This window comes from Pygocentrus nattereri, chromosome 20 (assembly GCF_015220715.1).
Source record: "Pygocentrus nattereri isolate fPygNat1 chromosome 20, fPygNat1.pri, whole genome shotgun sequence".
Lineage (NCBI taxonomy): Eukaryota > Metazoa > Chordata > Actinopteri > Characiformes > Serrasalmidae > Pygocentrus > Pygocentrus nattereri.
Genome location: NC_051230.1, coordinates 30,866,176 through 30,878,338, shown reverse-complemented (window position 1 = coordinate 30,878,338; position 12,163 = coordinate 30,866,176). Strand labels below are relative to the sequence as shown.

The 12,163-nt window shown below is 44.5% G+C and overlaps 1 protein-coding gene across 4 annotated transcripts in view; it reads left to right on the top strand.

Moving 5' to 3' along the window:
• unc5db (unc-5 netrin receptor Db) overlaps window positions 1-12,163 on the top strand; it is a 249,648-nt gene that overhangs the window by 53,617 nt on the left and 183,868 nt on the right. Inside the window, exon 1 of one of the 4 annotated variants that reach the window (XM_037531601.1) lies at window positions 3,895-3,995. The exons of the other annotated variants lie outside the window; for them this stretch is intronic. The gene's annotated coding sequence lies outside the window, so the exon portion shown is untranslated. Of the gene's footprint in view, window positions 1-3,894; window positions 3,996-12,163 lie in introns of those variants that run through there. 4 annotated transcript variants of the gene reach the window in all.

Sequence of the window (12,163 nt, the reverse complement as noted above, 5' to 3'; positions counted from 1 at the left end):
CTCGGTAATCAGATTTCTCGGTGCATGGAGGCTCTTACTCTGATTTCTTTCGTTGTTCTCAGTCTGCGCACGTGTGAAAACAGACGGTACTGGAAATAAGCAAGCAGTGTTGCCTTAATTTGGCAGAAAAACACTTTTAGAACAATGCTGAAACAACTACACGCTTGACGAAATGAAAGATTGAAATATTCTTCGTCTTCTAGAGGATGTATGTTCATAGTTTCAGGTAAAGTGGAGCGATGTTATTGAAAAAAGCTGCATCTACAAGTTTGAGTTTCACGTTATGTCTTCTTTTGTGAGTTTATTGGCTGGGTGCAAAGCAGAAATCTGATTACTGTCTGACTCGTGGATATCTGATTACTCAAGTGCAGGTAAATGTGTTGATCAGATTGCTGACAAAATCAGATTTTCTGCAGTTATCGGATTAATAAGTGCATGTAAACAGACTCAGTGCTTTGTTGGCTTGAAGGCACTGAGATACACCATTGCCAAAGCAGTTAGCAAGAAACTTATGCATTAATAAGAGAAAGATGATATTGTTGATTTCAGAAGGATGTTAAATTAGGTAAACTGCAGGGTTATTTGTAATCAGTGGCGGCGTTTACATGCAAAGATTTTTGCCAATCCGACTGAATACAATAGTATTACAGATTCAGACTGAGGTGTTTATATTCTCGCTCTATTCAACAGTCTGTTGAAAATCTTCGTTTGCATGCTCTCTACAAGTAATCCGATGCGAAATGACGTGCATGTGTGGAGTAGCGCTTGGAGTAAACGTTACCATGAGAGGTCCAGTCAGAGTGAGATGAGCAGCAGTGAGCAGTGATTGTGTTTTTAATTGCTTTAAACTGATGTCAGACTCAGAAAAACGTCCTTCACCTGTACTCATAAAGGAAGCGGCGAGAGGAAGACGTCGTGTACTGAGACACGTAAGCTGGACGTCCCTCCCACCGCCGTCTTTTAAAGATCACAGCACAAACTTCGTCTCCTCTGCAAACCAGTTTCTGATCCCGCCATGTTGAACGGTATAAACCTTTCGCTATAACGCGACGTGCATGCGCAGAACGGTCTTACACGTTCCGATTGGAATGTAATCGGGTTCAGGCGTTTACATGGCTGTTATTTTTCTATTTAACGGATTATTTAGAGGTTTACCCATCTCGTTCAATCGGACAGAAATTGTATTCCGAATGGCCTCAATCGGATTAGTCTGTTCCGATTGAGGTGTTTACATGGACGTCTTCTATTCCGATTGAGCTATAAGTCGGATTATTAACGCATTATCAGGCTGCATGTAAATGTGGCTTCTGAATGAGAAGAAAAATAGCAGAGCGAGGACAATTTCAGAATATGTAATAAACAGTAATGGTCATTCATTTTCCTGGCTGGCTGTCCCTCAGGTTGTATAGCGTGTATACACAGCGTGTATAATCAACCTCTCAGAGTTACTGCAGGATAGACGCTGCTCACTTTCTTACGGAACACATTTCTGATGGAGTCATATTTAGAAAGTGCAGCTCCGTCTCCACTGAGAGCTCACAGTGAGAGCTCAGCCGGCCGGTGTTAATGGCCAGACAGCACACTGAGTCTGTTCATCGTCCACCCTCTCCTCAGTGTTGTCTCTTTAATTGTGGTCAGACAGGTCGTTAATGTGGTCTCTCCATTCAGGGAGAGTCTCAGTCCGGTGGGTGATGTAGTTTCTGGTTGGTTATAATTTGGCTTGGTCTGATTTTCCGTGTGAGCGTGTGGGTGATGTTGGGTTGTAGGTCACTGAGACTCTCTCTCTCTCTCTCTCTGTCTCTCTCTCTCTCTCTCTCTCTCTCTCTCTCTCTCTCTCTCTCTGTCTCTCTCTCTTTCTCTCTCTCTCTCTCTCTCTCTCTCTCTCTCTCTCTGTCTCTCTCTCTCTCTGTCTCTCTCTCTCTCTCTCTCTCTCTCTCTGTCTCTCTGTCTCTTTCTCTCTCTCTCTCTCTCTCTCTCTCTCTCTCTCTCTCTCTCTGTCTCTCTCTCTCTCTCACTCTTGCTCTCCTGCTCTCTCCTTCTCTCTATCTCTCTCTCACACTGTCTCTCTGTCTCTTTCTCTATTTCTCTCTCTCTCTCTAACTCTCTCTTTCTCCCTCCCACTGTTACTCTCCTGCTCTCTCTCTCTCTCTCTCTCTCTCTCTCTCTCTCTCTCTCTCTCACTGTTGCTCTCCTGCTCTCTCCTTCTCTCTATCTCTCTCTCACACTGTCTCTCTGTCTCTTTCTCTATCTCTCTCTCTCTCTCTAACTCTCTTTCTCCCTCCCACTGTTACTCTCCTGCTCTCTCTCTCTCTCTCTCTCTCTCTCTCTCCCACTGTTGCTCTCTCTCTCTCTCTCCCTCTCCTGCTCTCTCTCTCTCTCTCTCTCTCTCCCTCTCCCACTGTTGCTCTCTCTCTCTCTCTCTCTCTCTCTCCCACTGTTGCTCTCTCTCTCTCTCTCTCTCTCTCCCACTGTTGCTCTCTCTCTCTCTCTCTCTCTCTCCCACTGTTGCTCTCTCTCTCTCTCTCTCTCTCTCCCACTGTTGCTCTCTCTCTCTCTCTCTCTCTCTCTCTCTCTCTCTCTCACTCTTGCTCTCCTGCTCTCTCCTTCTCTCGATCTCTCTCTCACACTGTCTCTCTGTCTCTTTCTCTATTTCTCTCTCTCTCTCTAACTCTCTCTTTCTCCCTCCCACTGTTACTCTCCTGCTCTCTCTCTCTCTCTCTCTCTCTCTCTCTCTCTCTCTCTCTCTCTCCCACTGTTGCTCGCTCTCTCTCTTTCCCTCTCCCACTGTTGCTCTCTCTCTCTCTCTCTCCCTCTCCCACTGTTGCTCGCTCTCTCTCTCTCCCTCTCCCACTGTTGCTCTCTCTCTCTCTCTCTCCCTCTCCCACTGTTGCTCTCTCTCTCTCTCTCTCCCTCTCCCACTGTTGCTCGCTCTCTCTCTCTCCCTCTCCCACTGTTGCTCTCTCTCTCTCTCTCTCTCTCTCTCTCAGCATCTATTTTTTCTTTTTCTTTGTATTTCTATTCTTCAGCTCTCTCTTTCTCTTTCTCTGTCTCTCTGACACACTCTCTCTCTCTCTGTCTCTCTCTCTCTTTCTCTCTCTCCCACTGTTGCTCTCTTTCTATCTTTCTCTGCCTCTCTTTAATAATCTATCTTTGTATTTCTACTGTTTATCTTTCTTCTATTCTTTGTCTTCACTGTCTCGTTCTCTCTCTCTCGCTCTCTCTCTCTCCCACTGTTGCTCGCGCTCTCTCGCGCTCTCTCTCTCTTTCAGCATCTATTTTTTTCTTTGTATTTCTATTCTTTCTCTCTCTCTGTCTTCACACTCTCTTTCCATGTCTCTCTCCCACTGATCTTTCTTGGTCTTTCAGTGTCTTTGGTTTCTCTCCATCTTTTCTGTTTTCACCCCTTCTCTGTTCTCTCTCTTCCAGTCTTTTCTCTGTTGATCTTTATTTTTTCCTTTCTGTCTCTCTTTTATTATCTTTTTTCTTTGTTGCTCTCTCGCATTCTCTCCCTGTTTTTCTCCCTCCCTTTTTCCTAAAAGGAGCGTTTACTCATGTAGATTTATGCAAATTATCTCCCTCGTAACCCAGAGAGAGAGAGAGAGAGAGAGAGAGAGAGACAAACAAAACCTGGCCGTGGACCGGGAGCGGGCAATCCTGCTAACAAGGTTCCAGCTTCATAAGGGGTGAAGGAGGGAGTTAAGCGGGGTCTGAATTATTGATACAGGCTTTAGGGTGACACGGCGCGAACCAGGGGCCCAAAGTTCGTTTGCACAGATCTCTGCCAGGCCTCTGACAGGCTTCAGCGCTGCCTCGGGGCACTCACTCCTCTCCGGCTAATTTGATTTGCGGCTCTTAGTTTGACGGTTTCATTCATAAACTACGCGGCTGTTTGTTCTGACAGCCTTGTTCAGCTTTTAAAAGGACTTGATGTCTCTCTTTTTTCTGTTGAGCTGCCTTTACAGGGCGCAGAGACTGAGACGGGCGCAGGCTGGCGGGTAAGCTGATTGATTGTGCACCACTTTTATGATATGCTTTTCTCTGAGTCTGCGCTAGTCGTTCAGACACTTCCTACGTTTCTTTTTTTAAATACAAATTGAGAGAGAAAAAAAAAAAGTGTCCCAACGTGTGTCATTTCCAATTAAGCCATTCCAGACAAGCGTCTGGACAAAATAATTGAACCCACCATGCATTAAATAATTCATTTAGTCCATAGACATACAATTATGATATAATCAATGGCAGTGACCGCGCAGAGGTTTTATACCCTGCTGCTTCTCTCAGGTTTTTATGGAAGCGTCTTATTTCCACCTGCTTTCCGGGCAGCTGCCTATCTCATAAGTCAGAGGAGGAGATTGCTGGCAGCCAACGCCGCGCCGTTTGTGTTTTATTTATGTATTTTCATCACACTCCTATGAGAGCTCACAGTGCAGTGCCCCACAGCTAAAAAACACCACCTCTCCCCACTCGGAACGAGTAGATTTAGCTTGGCCCGCAGCCCTACCGAATTGTAATCACCTTGTTTTTCATCAGCCGCGGTGGGGGAAGGTGGCGGCACGGAAGGCCGCTCTTTAGCATCGTGTTTTTTTCCGGGCGAAACGGCTGCTTTTGGAAAACCCAGCCTTGCGCCAAGCACCCGATCGAAAACTGCGGCGCTACCACATACGATTTCTTTGTAATCGCTCTCTCCTATTAAGCGGACGAGCTTTCGGATGATCGAATGCATCAGACTTAATTAGACCCGGGCCACGCTTCCATTCAGCCCGCCGCCAAATTGTTGAGATAACGCTTTTCAAGAGGCGCGAGAGCCGGAGCTTGAGCGAGAGAGAGACGCTCTTCAAAAGCTCGCAAAAAGCCATTCATACCGGTAATGGCGCCGCTTGCACAAAGAGCTGCCTCTGTCTTTACTTCTAATGAAAGTCATAAGTAAAATCCATGCCCGGAAATGAACAGAGTGAACGCGATTTCAAAGCGCGGAAGATTAGAGCGCCAGGGTATCGATTGTTTTAAATCGTTTGGCACTCGAAAAACGAGTGTTGATGATAAGAGATAATGGATCGAGTCTAGCGGTTTCACAGCGTTCCCGGTGAGGATAAACCTTAGATACCATTTTATGAGGCATCTCAACTTTTGCTAGCGTCTTTTCTTTCTTTCTTTATGAAAGGCACATTAGCTAATTAATGCATACTTCAGCTTGCTGACTGAAGTGGCTGTTGAAAAGCAAGCTAAACTTTTTGCAGAAGTTATGCAACAGCAAAAAAAAATGTCTTTGCACTTGTTTGCCAGAAGTTCTGCTCGTGGTTCCAACGTTGCCTCGCCACATCCTCTTAATACTGTTTATTTCCTAATAGCAGTCTGATTTGTTAGTGCATAACCTCCTCATTATTACAGAAAGAAAACAATTTTGTGATTATCTTCAGCCACGTGATATTCGGGGCCGAATTTCTGGCTTCGCTGCTCTGCATGAACGTAACTAGAGGTGAAAGACACAAAGTGACCTCGACAAAGTTAATAAAAGAGCCTATGATCCTTATACAGTTTCCCCTGAACGCCTGGTCCCACTTAAACCGGCGGAAAGATTCCAAATTTGTGTTTTCCTTACATATAGCGTTGTATTTATCTCATGCTCAGCCCCTCTCCCTGTTCTGGAGAGTCTCTCAGAGCATTTAAAAGCACAGAATCCGACCTCCTCTTCAAGGCCTAAAGAGGAGAAAACACTCTTTGTCATCATAGGAGGGAAACGACTTTAGATAACCTTGGCTAATGTTAACAGCTGATACAACCTCATTCTCTGTTTCTGATTTAAAAAATGTTTCAATGGAGAAACTTTAACGTTAAATCCCAGACTGAATGTCGTGGCTCGGAAAATTACGTTGTGTTTCGACAGACGTGATTCTGTAAGTTTGCTGGCGCAAGTAGTGCACAGTTCAACTCCAGTCCAGCAGCCCCTGCACTGCGTAACTGTGGTTTCCTGGTTAAAATACCTGATATTAGAAGCTAAGTAATCCCTTATTGAGCTGAACGACGTGTGAACAGCAGAGAGAAACACTAAACTATACAGTGCAGTGGCTCCAAACCTGGAGTGAAAACATTGAATTAGAGGTCTGAGTGTCTCTCGTCTCTCGGCTTCTGTCGAGTCTTGTCGGTGAGTCATTCACAAAGCACAGCAAATTGAAAGCATCATGCTACGCAGTTGCTCCCTGATTCGGTCCTCAAAAAGGCAGCGACTATACAGTGTGACGCCGCATGAAATGCAAGAATAAGTGAGTGGTGAATACTAAGGTGGGCAGTCGTGGGCTGGAGGTTAGGGAACCAGCCTTGTGCCTGGAAAGTTTGATCCTCTGAGCTGACAGTCTGTGACTGAGGTGCCCTTGTTGTGCTGTGGACAGGGCTGCCCACTTCTCTGAGCAAGTGTGCTCACTGCCCCCTAGTGTGTGTGTTCACTAGTGTGTATGTGGTGTTTCACTGAATGGAGGGGTCAAATTCCCCCCATTGTGGGACTAATAAGAGATTAAGATTAAGAGACCCTTATTAGTCCCACAATAGGGAAATTTCACCTCCGCATTTAACCCATCCGTGAAGTGAAACACCACATACACACTAGTGAGCACACACACTAGGGGGCAGTGAGCACACTTGCCTGGAGCGGTGGACAGCCCAATCCGCAGCGCCCGGGGAGCAGTTGGGGGTTAGGTGTCTTGCTCAAGGACACCTCAGTCATGTGCTGTCGGCTCTGGGGATCGAACCAGCGACCTTCCGGTCACCAGGCTGGTTCCCTAACCTCCAGCCCACGACTGCCCCCACTTAATCTAATATAATGAGGTGCTGCTTTCAACATGTATGGGTTTAGAAGTGTATCCATGGATACCGACTTCTTATGATATGCCATTTTTATTTCAGTCTCTTGTATTAAAGTTATCTTCGTTTTTTTATACATTTTAAAGTATTTCGCTCCATCAGTCATTTCACTTTCTGCTCTGGTCAGTCTGTATTTGTGCTGCCATTGTCTTCCTGCCTGTGGCTGTCATTGCTTTTGATGTTAATGGTGATTAATTAGTTCTCTAATTTGTTTTCCTCAATAAGAGTCATTTCACAAATCCCATGTTGCATTGTGGCATTTGGTGATAAACTTTGACTTGAGCTGTGACTTGATTATGAACTTTACGAAGTCTTTGTTTAAATTCTTTATTTAATTTCCTGTCAAAACAGGCATTAGGAGTTATTTACTTTGCAGGAAATATTTCTGAAGAATTAGATAGGAGATAATCCACTTGCATAAGGAAGGGCAAAGTCAAAGGAGAAGAAGCTACAGTGAAAATGTGACTCCTAACAACCACCTGGAAGACCTGGTAGACACCAAAACTGCCACCATCAGCTAAACAGCACTTAAAGCTTTCAGGAGAAAATCAAGCTGCTTCAGATCTGAAAACATCCACAGGTGTTTCTGTCCGTCCTTCCGCTGTGAGAAGACGACTCAGCGCTGTGGGTCTGTAAGGATGTGTAGCTGTTCAAGAAGAACCTCACTGAGAAAAGGAGACAGACGCATCAAACAAGAAGCTGAACAATGGACTGACCACCCCAGACCTCAACATCGCTGAGAGTGTTTGGGAATACTTGGATTGTGAGAAGCAGAAATTACAGTCAGTTCTAGAAGCTCAAGACTGAACTTTGGAGGTGTAGAAAAACAGAAAGCGAGTCTCCTAAAAAGGAATGAAAGCTGTAGAAAAAGTAAAGAGACATTATTTGGGTTATTAAAAAATAAAGTGTGAAAAAGCTTAATAGCCAAATAAATAAATGAAGGGTTATCTCTGACTTCTACATACTGTAGAACACATCCACTACTTTTCTTTGCTGTAACAACCAACATTTGCAAGCGTTGTAGTGAAATCTGTCTCTGCAGTTTACAACTTTTAGAAGATGTGAATGAAGATGAAGCAAGTCTGACGTGCCTAATTCATTTCTATTGCTTGGGGAGAAAGGCCTCGTCTTTGGTGTTCAACATGTTTGTGAGGCTAAATGTGCACCTCTTTCTGAAGGTAGGACAATATATGAGGCTTACAATGCATACAAACCTTGAATGATCACCAAAGGTATGCATTGCCAGTAGATTGGGTAACGCTTGAGTACAAGGTCACCATGCAAAGTGCTACACCTTAGCTAAAGGTATATAAAGGCCTCCCACCATTGGGCAGTGGAACCGCATTCTCTGGAGTGATGGAGCTCCATCCAACATTTTTTTGATACTGGATTTTGGTGGAAACATTGAGCGGGTGTCCACAAACTTTTGGCCAAACACGCGATATCTGTATCTGCTTGCTTGACATGTGGAAAGGCATATTATGTATGCTATGGCAATGAGCCATTCACTAAGTCAATCAATTTGCCTCCCAAATATGTACATCCTAACAAAGTGGTAAGTTTAATGACTGGGTTTGTTGCGCAGGATCAACCGAAACTCATTAAGTATGGAGGGGGCGGGGGCCTAAACCTAATCCCGGACCAAATTACACAGTCAGCACTAAAATCCTCTTAGCCAGAGACACTGCGAGCCCTGCGATTCTTATGCATTACCATATTCCCATATGCCTGAGAAATTCCCAACAAAATGTGACACCCCATATATGAAGTACCCCACTGCATATTGTATGGAACGAAGTGGAATAAATTGCACCCAGCTCACTGAAGCGACTCTAAGCTGGGTGATATAAGCTCTATATTTGTCATTTCCTACAGTCGTCTGGGCTTGGTGCAGTGGCCTTGGCTCGGCGCGGAGCCTTTACTGATCCGTGACATATTCTCCCTGATTGACCAGCTGCTTGGACATTGAAAGCAATGAATAACTAATGAAGCCAGGAACCTGATCCGCCTTGCCACGGGAAAGAGGAAACACATGATTCTTCCCTGCCATTAGATGATATTTGGTGATAGAAGGATGCCAATGCATGTCAATAGGATTCCTCTGGTTGTACTGGAGTTAAGGTTTTAACAGGAGGTGTATCACTTCAAAGTAGAGGGCACCTTAGTCTAGTACAAGACTAGCTAAAGACCCCTAGAAGAAAGCTGATTTCTATGCATTATTTATAGATAATGTGGATTTATGTCCTTGTTACAGAAGGAAAACAATTTTAATTGCCTGGTAGGCACATGGAAGAAGTCAAAGCAATGGCCTCATTTCCGGCAGACCGTGGGACATCTGGATGAACGAACGAGCTGAGCCGTCGGACTTTTTTCAACACTAATTCAACCCCTTGCGAAAGGTGTTGTGTCCATATATCGAGCCGAGTTGGTTGAATAGTATCCCTCTGTTTAGAATGAGGCTGTTTGTATTGTGAGCTCGAGCCTTGGGGGATGAGAGGAAAGAAAGGGGGAAAAAAAGGAGAGATAGAGAGTGAGAGAATGAAAAATGCATTAGGTATCTTGACATGTTTTAGCTTGGAGAGGTGCAGGATGTGAGGAGAGCGTGGGGAATTGAACGGGAGAACTCAATAGAGAAACATGGCACCCAATAAAGGGCTACAAACACAGCAATATCTGCAGTTCACTCGATAAATCTCCACCTAAATCAGCTCCCGGCTGGAGGAACTCTGCCCGCAGTCTGGCCTGCTTTCCCAGCCTTTATATCACTCTCAGTCTCATTAGAACTGAAATATCCCATGAAAATGAGTAAGTTATTCTTCAGACAGATAATAATTATAAAAGTGCAGAGTGATGATGGTGGCGCCAAGTTACAAACAACACGATAATAGTCTTATTTGTTCAAGACTAACTTATGAAACATCACAGTAACACTGGAAACAATGAGACAATGAGAGGCAGCAGGTGTACCAGTGTGCCTCAATGCGACCACAATGCACCTGTAATGCATCTTCATTTAATGCTTGACTCAATAAGGCTACGTTCACATCACCGATGTTTGTCCTAATGTGACCCAGATCTGATTTTTTCATGATTTTTACATATGTGACTCTTAATGGCAATGGTCAGAACTCCAACTGAAAAGTACATCTCGGCATGACCCACCATCCTTCAAGACGCATGCAAGACAAGCAGCATGACTTTCCTTTCTCCTGGAGCCCAAGTGGTGAAACGAACTCCTACTGGCTGTCCGAACAGCAGAGTCTCTCGTGGCTTTCAAACGCAAACTGAAGACACATCTCTTAATACTGCACTTAAGTGAGCACTGAGTTAATCACTTACTGAAATGTATTGCTCTGCACTGTGTTTAATTCTGTTTCTTTTCTCTGGGCATCAACATGGGCTTTTGCTCAGGACTGGCTTTCTCTCTAACCTATTTCTGACTAACCATGACAGTTTCAATGTCGTAGAGTAGACAACAAAGCACTTTGGAATCAAAGCACTGTGGATTAGAGCGTCTGCTAAGTGCTGTAAATGTAAATGATCCAGATCAAGTATATATCTGTCTTTTGGCTATGCGGGCTTAATGAGAACATTCATATCAGAATTCATGTGTTTTTTCACAGCACATTCACCGTTATTCGCTGTTACTGTGGCAGCAGTGGCGAACTTGAAGTTAGTGCCTCTAAATGCTGCAAAAACATCAGCTGAGAGCTGCACAGAGCAACTGATCTTTGCATGTAGTTCATTCGTGTGACATTATTGATTCGAATGTGCGCACAAGGTCAGGACACAGGTGTCTAGCTAGCCAGACTGGATCTGAGAGAAGCTCCAGAGAAAACCGAAAATAGTTCAGTGTTGATGAAACAGTAAGGTTCTAACATTCTTCAGGGGAGGTCCTTTAGTCTGGCTCAGATAACAGAAGCTCCAAAGCCTGGGCTGCAGCCGAGGTAGGGTGCATTTCTTTTGTCACGGCTTTGTGTCCTTCGTGTAGAGCCTAGAATTGCAGTGATGTCAATGATTAGATGTATGCCTCCAGTCCCTCGTTTACCCACAGTTCTCTGCACACAAACGACACAAAGGAAAAAAGAAACAGCACCGCGAAAATGGTGGAAACGAAGCCGTTGGAGCAGAGCTTGTTTTAAAACGTAAGTTGTTTGCGTACTTGAATTTGTCTTCGTTACCTTATGAAGTGTAAAATGACTGTGCACAGTGCTGTAGGTTCCATTTTCTCTCACCAGTTACCTTACAAGTTTTTTCCTGCGGGACCTTTCTGGTCACCCTGCAGCCTCGTTAGTGCTGTTCTGTTTGTGGGACCAATAGGCTACTAAGGAGGAGTCTTCATAGGACAGTCCTACCGAGGACCAGCACTACCTCGGCTGCAGCCCAGGCTTTAGAACGCAGCTAGAGTTTTTAAACACACAAATTGCGTCACCGCAGGTTTTGTGCCGCATCTTCTTGCAAACATACATCTGGTCCCAAAAGTGTTATGTTCAAGACTGATGCCGCTGATCAGCCACAGTGTCTTAACATAGAAAGCTTTAACATGTCTTTTGAAATAGTGATGCAGATTTACACCCTGTTTGAAAAGGTGGAGGAAAATCCTCCACAAATTGCTCAAACTAGTAAATCCACATTCCTGATTACTTCTCCCACATTTTGCACAGCCCTCCCTCACATACATGTGCATGAGGAAGCGAAGCACAGTTTGTGTTTTTATAGAAGAGGCATTCGGTCTCATGTGCCTGTCTGCATCTAAAACTGGCACTAAAGGCTTAGTACATCAGGCCTGGAGTTTATCAGAGTGACTGACAATGTGTGTGTTTTGCTGAGAGACAGATTTTGCTCAGTGTCTAGTGTAGAGAAGGCTCATGAATCTTTCATGAACATTTGTCTGTACGGTCTCTCTTTTTCTCTGATGTGTGTCCAGACCAGTTGCTGGCAACCGGGGACAGGCCAACTTAGAAGCACCAATTAAGCAGCAATGCTCGGTTTATTAATTTCATTATTATCGCAGTATCCGTCCTTATGGTCACACTGTCTAGAGAACGATGGGAAAGACATGCAGGCTTATTGGTGAACACCTCTGATTGACCCTGACAGCACTAAGGAAGTATGTTTTATATCTTTTCATTACTTATTTTGGACAGAAATATATGTCTTTATGCTGTAAATGTCTGGAAACTGGAAATAGAGCCGGTGTCCTCACGTAAAGTAGCACATGCAGTTGTTCTTGCCACCATAAGGCTGCAGCAATACAAGAAAACGATGGAAGATATAGTACAAAAATCGTGCTCTAGTCTCCTCGGGT